Source organism: Pipistrellus kuhlii, unplaced genomic scaffold (genome assembly GCF_014108245.1).
Source record: "Pipistrellus kuhlii isolate mPipKuh1 unplaced genomic scaffold, mPipKuh1.p scaffold_m20_p_2, whole genome shotgun sequence".
Lineage (NCBI taxonomy): Eukaryota > Metazoa > Chordata > Mammalia > Chiroptera > Vespertilionidae > Pipistrellus > Pipistrellus kuhlii.
This window is the reverse complement of record NW_023425515.1, coordinates 24,991,927-24,998,653: the sequence shown is the minus strand read 5'-3', so window position 1 is coordinate 24,998,653 and position 6,727 is coordinate 24,991,927.

Genomic DNA, 6,727 nt, shown 5'->3' with positions numbered 1-6,727 from the left:
ATAACAAGGTTTCTAAGAATAAACATAAAGGAATGTTAATGCATCTTTCATAATGGAAACAATACATTTATAATCTTTGACTTAAAGTAACTATGGTTACAAAGCCTTGTGCTGCTTCACCTTCACTTGATTCCTTTCACTGGGGATCCACCTCTGTCATCAGGAGAGAGTCTCCTTGGCTAATGGCACTAAATTTGTCATCATGAGAATACAAAGATTAAATACCTTATGAATAGAGAGTGTAAATTTCTTTATCTGCCCCTGAAGTGTCTTTTCAAGAAGGAAGACTTGGTCAACAAAGAAGAGAGAAGTGTTCTCAATTTAAGCCAACTTTCTAAATAAAGAACACTGGCTTTCTATTGTACCTGAAGTGTTTTGTTATCAATGATTACCTGGGAAGTGCTTCAAGTCTTTATAGCTATTGTCCTTGATGTTGACTAAGTGCTTCAAAAGGAATTTCTGCAGACACTTGGGGTGAAGAGATTAAGAAGAAGATAATTATTAGGATAGAAGTTAGAATACTAGATTTAGGATAAGTTGCAGACATCTTTCCAAAGAGTAAGTGTTCAAAACATACCATTATAAACAAAGCATGGTTGAAAATTATATACATAATCCATTTTATAAAAATGATGTAAAACATAGAAAGATTAAAAGAAGCACATGGAAATGTCAACCATGGTTATCTAAAGGGTGGGATTATGAGTGCTGATTTTCCACAAAAATCATATATAACTTTCCACAACAATCATAAATAATCAGGGGGAAAACCAAGTTTTATATATTGACGTATTTTAGACAACAGCTACAGCTTTGGCAATTATGAAAAGAACTCACTGTTCATCTGGGACACGTTCAGAACAGGTTGGCAAATGATATAAGAAGCTGTTAAAGCAATGGAGATTTTTCACCTGGAGAAAGAAAGAGCAAGGAAAGATGAAAACTGGCTTTAACCATTTGAAAGACCATCAAGTAGAGGAATATCAAGACTTATTTTCCAAAGACTAGAAGTTTTACAGAGTTAGCATTTATCTTAATTTAAGGAAGATACTTTTAACAATAAGGGTACAGATTGATATTCAAGAATTACTAAAGGCATTCAAGCAGAGGTTGGGTGCATATAAAATATATGTTTATAAAAAATGATTGCTTCACTGAGTGACAACTAAGACTATGAGGTTTTTAAGATCCTTTCAACCCTGACTCAGATTATATTATTTCAAACATTGTTAACATATTTGCCAACGCTCTAGGGGTCAAAAGTCTTGGTTTTTCTTTTCCTCTTTCGTCTCCCCAACACACTACAACTTCCCTCCCATAATGACAGAAAATGCTGACTTGTTCAAGGAGTCACTGGGCAAATTTCCCTTGAGAACAATGCTAAAAAAAGCGGTAACTTCCTCATGATAAAACATCTAATTTAAATAGAAGTGACAGAATACGGTGACTTGTCTAATTTATCACAATGTGTTAATTATGTACCATAAATACTAGGACAGGGTAACTTTGGATTGGGGTTTATAGATACTAAGATCAAATAAAAAAATAAGATGGTCTCAGATTTGTATAACTCATCTGATCACACATTTACACATAACCTATGATATTGATCCCTTTCTCTATTACATATATTTGCATACCATCTTACTTTAAACAGCCAAAGTCATTCCTGATCAACCTTCCTAGGCATCCCAGAACCCTTGTTCAAGATGCCTCTTGTGTAATCCCAAATGAGTGTGACATCCTCAACTCTCCTCGGACTTGGGTAGCAAGCAAATATTCTTTTAACACTATTCTTTCAAGAATTAGTAAAGTAATACTAGAAACATTATTCCAAATACCAATAACCATTTATCTTCTAGTAAAAAAGAGAGAATATACATATTTAGAATTTTAAGAAATATAGATACTAGTGTACAGAAAACTTATTGTACTCAAAAACAATAATACTAGAAGGATGATTAAGCCTTTGGGTATGTCTTTTTAATAAATAATGAAAATGTATATTTCTTTTACTGTTGACCCTTAAACAATGATGGCCTACTGCACAGTCAAAAATATGCATAAAAATTGTCTTAATTTAAGAAAGACACTTCTAACACTGCCTAGATATCCTTTGAGGATTGGTTCCAGAATCCACTCGTGGATACCACAGTCAGAGGAGGCTCAGTCTCTCATATAAAATGGTATAGAACACAGATACAGCAGACACTTCACATTTGCATATTTCCAAGAGTGGGTTAAAAAAATTTTTATATATATATATATATATATATATATATATATATATATATACACACACACACACACAGTGGTGCCTCGCATAAAGAACGCCTCGCACAGCGAACGCTGCACACAACGAACTTCATTTCATGATTCATACAACGAACTTCGTTTCACACAACGAAGTCGCCCGAGCTTCCACGACCGCTTTGCCCGAGCTTCCACGACTGCTTCGCCCGAGCTTCCACAATCGCTGCCGATGTATTGCATCCTTCCGCGCAGGCACTGCAGGCAGTAGTTAGTCACTGCGCTTAACTTAAGCACGTATCGCGGCAATCGTTCTTCATTACGAATTAAATCACGCATGTATCACGGCAGTCGTCCTTTTAAGTTAAACTCAATATTTTTTTTATATCATGGCTTCTAAAAAAAGCAGGAAGGTGATTTCTGTTGAAATGAAACAGGAAATAATTAGAAGGAGTGAATGTGGGGTAAAACAGTGTGACCTCGTCAAAGAGTTTGGCCTCAGCAAGACCACCATTTTCACCATTTTGACAAATAAGGATGCAATCAAATCAGCCAAAGTAGCCAAAGGAGTATCAAAACTATTTCATGAAAAACATAGGTCTTCAATCCACGAGGAAATGGAGAGGCTATTAGCGATTTGGATTAAGGACAGGCAGGTGAAAGGTGACGTAACAACCCAAGATATTATCTGTCACAAAGCCAAGAGAATTTATGACGATCTAAAGAAAAACGTCCCTGGAAGTAGCAGCAATCAAGATAATGAAGAAGAATTCAAAGCCAGCAGGGGGTGGTTTTTTAGATTTAAGAAAAGGTGTGGAATCCACAGCGTTACTATGCATGGTGAGGCTGGCAGTGCTGACTAGAAAGAAGCAGAAAAGTTCTCTATTAACTTTCAAAAATGTATTAAGGATGAAGGATACTGCCCACAACAAGTGTTCAATGCCGACGAAAAGGGTCTTTTCTGGAAAAGAATGCCGAGCAGAACCTTCATTACAAAAGAGGAGAAGAAATTGCCAGGACACAAAGCCATGAAGGACAGACTTACCCTTATGTTTTCGTCTAATGCCAGCGGAGACCTCAAGATCAAACCTCTATTGGTTTATCACTCTGGAAATCCGAGAATTTTCAAGAAAAATAACGTTCTTAAGTCCAAACTGCCCGTCCATTGGAAGTCCAATCAAAAAGCCTGGGTGACCCAAGTTATCTTCAACGAATGGATTCTGGAAACCTTTGCTCCTGCCATGGAGAAATTCTTGCTGGAAAAAGAACTGCCGCTCAAAGCCCTTCTGATACTTGACAATGCCCATTCTCACCCAAAAGACCTAGAGGAAATATTGCAGGAAAATTATCCTTTTATCAAGGTGCAGTATTTGCCACCAAACACCACATCCATTCTTCAGCCAATGGATCAGCAAGTTATTGCGAACTTTAAAAAACTCTACACTAGAGCCCTCTTTAATAAGGTGTTTGAAGAATGCGAGTTTGGTGGAGACAATATGACTGTCTGAAAGTTTTGGAAGGAGAAATTTGATGTCCTTATGGCAATACGACTTATACAGAAGGCCTGGGAAGAAGTGTCACAAAGGACCCTCATTTCTGCTTGGAAGATGCTTGTGCCTTCGTGGACACAGGAAGAAGCAGTAGTTGATGACACAGAAGTGGTGAAGGACATCATCACAGTGGCCCAAAGGTTGGAATTAGAGGTAGAGGAAGAGGATGTAGAGGAGCTTATTGAGGAACACGAAGAAGAGCTGACAACTGAAGAGCTCCAAGCACTTCTGGTCCAGCAACAGGACAATGCTCAAAGGGAAGCGTCATCTGATAACGAGGAGCAACAATCAAACAATCAACCAATCCCAACTGCTGACATCAAGAACATCCTGGTCAAATGGAAAGCAGTTCAGGAGTTTACCAATGCCCACTATCCAGATTCAGCTGAAGCAAACAGGATCAACGATCTTTACTCCGATACTCTTGTCCGTTATTTCCGGCAGATGTTGGAGAAAAAAGAAAAACAAACGACTTTGGACAGGTTTTTCATGAAACCATCAGCCAAAAAGCAGAAAATGGATGAAGATGTGCAAGATTCGGTAGACTATACTTAGTCTGTCTTAAAATTTAAAAAATGTGTGTGTTTTTTTTTTTAAATTATGTTTTTAGATGTATCTAAATAAAAATAATAACAAAAAATTTATCTTTTTTTATGTCATCTTAGCATATTTTATGCTACAGAATGAATTTTTTTTTTAACATGTATTGTTATGGGAAAACACGTTTCACATAACGAACTTTTCGCATAACAAACTTGCTCCTGGAACGAATTAAGTTCGTTGTGTGAGGCACCACTGTGTGTGTGTGTGTGTGTATGTATATATATATATATATATATATATATATATATATATAGTAGAAAATCTAACTGCAAATGGACCCCACAGATCAAATGTTATTGTTCAATGGTTAACTCTATTTTGCTTCTAGAATATAAAGACATGCCATGGAAAGGAGAGCTATAACTCTTAATTCTGAGTTTGATGATAGTTGAATTCCTAATTTCAAATATATCATGTTAAACTTTTTATTGTCACTTCCCATGTTCTGATTTTTATATGAAAAGTACTGTCCTGAATAAGACAATATTTATGGGATTGCAGACTAGCTGTATATAAATAATATGAGTTACTAACCATCTCAAGGGTTGTTATAGGAGTCATGAAGTTAATACACATACAGCACTTAGACCAGCTTTCTGCACTAGATAAGAATACAAAATCTGTGTGCTATTTTCAGTATTGCCAATGGTTTTATTATTAACAAGTAAAACTTATATTAAATAGCACAGATTCCACTTCCATTAGTTATTTATAATTCTCGGTTCAGTGTTCTCTGTTTTCCTCTAAAATGCTTGGTAACTTTGGATAAAGAAAGTCAACCTTCTCTATCCAGACAAGTAAAAGTAGAGTTTCAAAGGTTAACTATTTTGTTTGGATCACACAGCTGCCCAAAGGTTGAGCTGGGATGCTAAATAAGGTTTCCTGAGTCTGGAACTGAAGCACAGAATTTTTAAAACGGCTTAATATATAATTGCTCAAATCACCTGTCATGCTTCATAATGATAATATGAAAATCTCCACATTAACCTATAAGATAGATAAGACCTGATTTATTCCCTACCTGAGACAGACATGTTAAACTACTATTCAAGATACTTAATTGGTACAGGCAAGCTTTGCGCTTTAAAGTCATGTTTTGCACTGTTCTTCTCCATCCCACTGTAAAGAAGGATTATGAATTTATGAAAATAATGCATCTCAGTAGAGACAAGCCCAAAATAACTCTGATTGTCTTGGCCAATCATGATGCACATTACAATTAACTTTGATCAATATAGATTTTTTTAACTATGAATAAGTTATATTTCAAATAATCCTATTAATAGATAAGAAAATACAATTCATCAAATTGAAGTCCAAAAGTGGAGACAAACGTTGGCCAAGAATAGGAAGAACAGGTGTTTGCTCTTATTCCACACTCCTTCAGACTAGAATATGGGGAACAACACTCTTGCTTTTGTCGACATGTGCTAAAGAAAATGGCAACATCCAGCCAAGTTGTGCAGTGAGTCTCATGAATACATGGAGAAGTGTTTACTTGTCTTGAATGAGAATGGAATTCTAGTCCCCTCAGACTGTGAGCCAGGTTTTAGAAGGCCAGCATAAGCCGACTTGAATTGTCTAATCATTCTCTCTTCTGGGAACATTCTAATTTAGCTAAAACCGGGATTTGGATTTGACCTAGCTATAAATTAAAAGAACACCACATTGCTCTGCAGCTTTGCTCAAGAGTTTATTTTCTCTTACATTAAAAAATAACTCAAGTTACTCTCACTGGATTCATTAAAAAAAAAACACAAACCTGATTTCTCCACTTTATAGCTATTTTGCCTGGCAGATGGAATCTGGTTTTTTCCTTATGCTGCATATTTCAAACTAAGTATATATGGTGGGATAGCAGTATATTCCCCCGCCAAGAAGAAAGCCACATGCATATTTCACAAAAAATTGCATTATTTGGCATCTACTGTCCACATATGTTCATTTGGCTATAGCTAGTCCAAGCCAATTATAGCCACAAGGGAAATGAGTGTTTGAAATTTAAACAAGAAGCCTTAAATTTTGTAAGAGAGAAGAGGTTTTCTGACAAGTAGATCAGTCTCTAATTCATTTTTAATGCAGTTGACAATTTCATAAATCATTGTTTCTCTCCCATTACGTGCCAGCTCCTGTACTGTAGAAGTCAGAAAATAAAACTTCTTTATACTTTTGGGTGGGGGTTTAGGACCAGGTATGACTTTGAATAAGTTTTGAAGGATGAATACTTTCACATTGGAGTGCCTAAAAAGTATTTTCACAAAAAGAAAAATAGCATGAAGGTGTATGGAGTTCAAGGGTAGAGCAAGTTCTTTGGAAGGCACTTG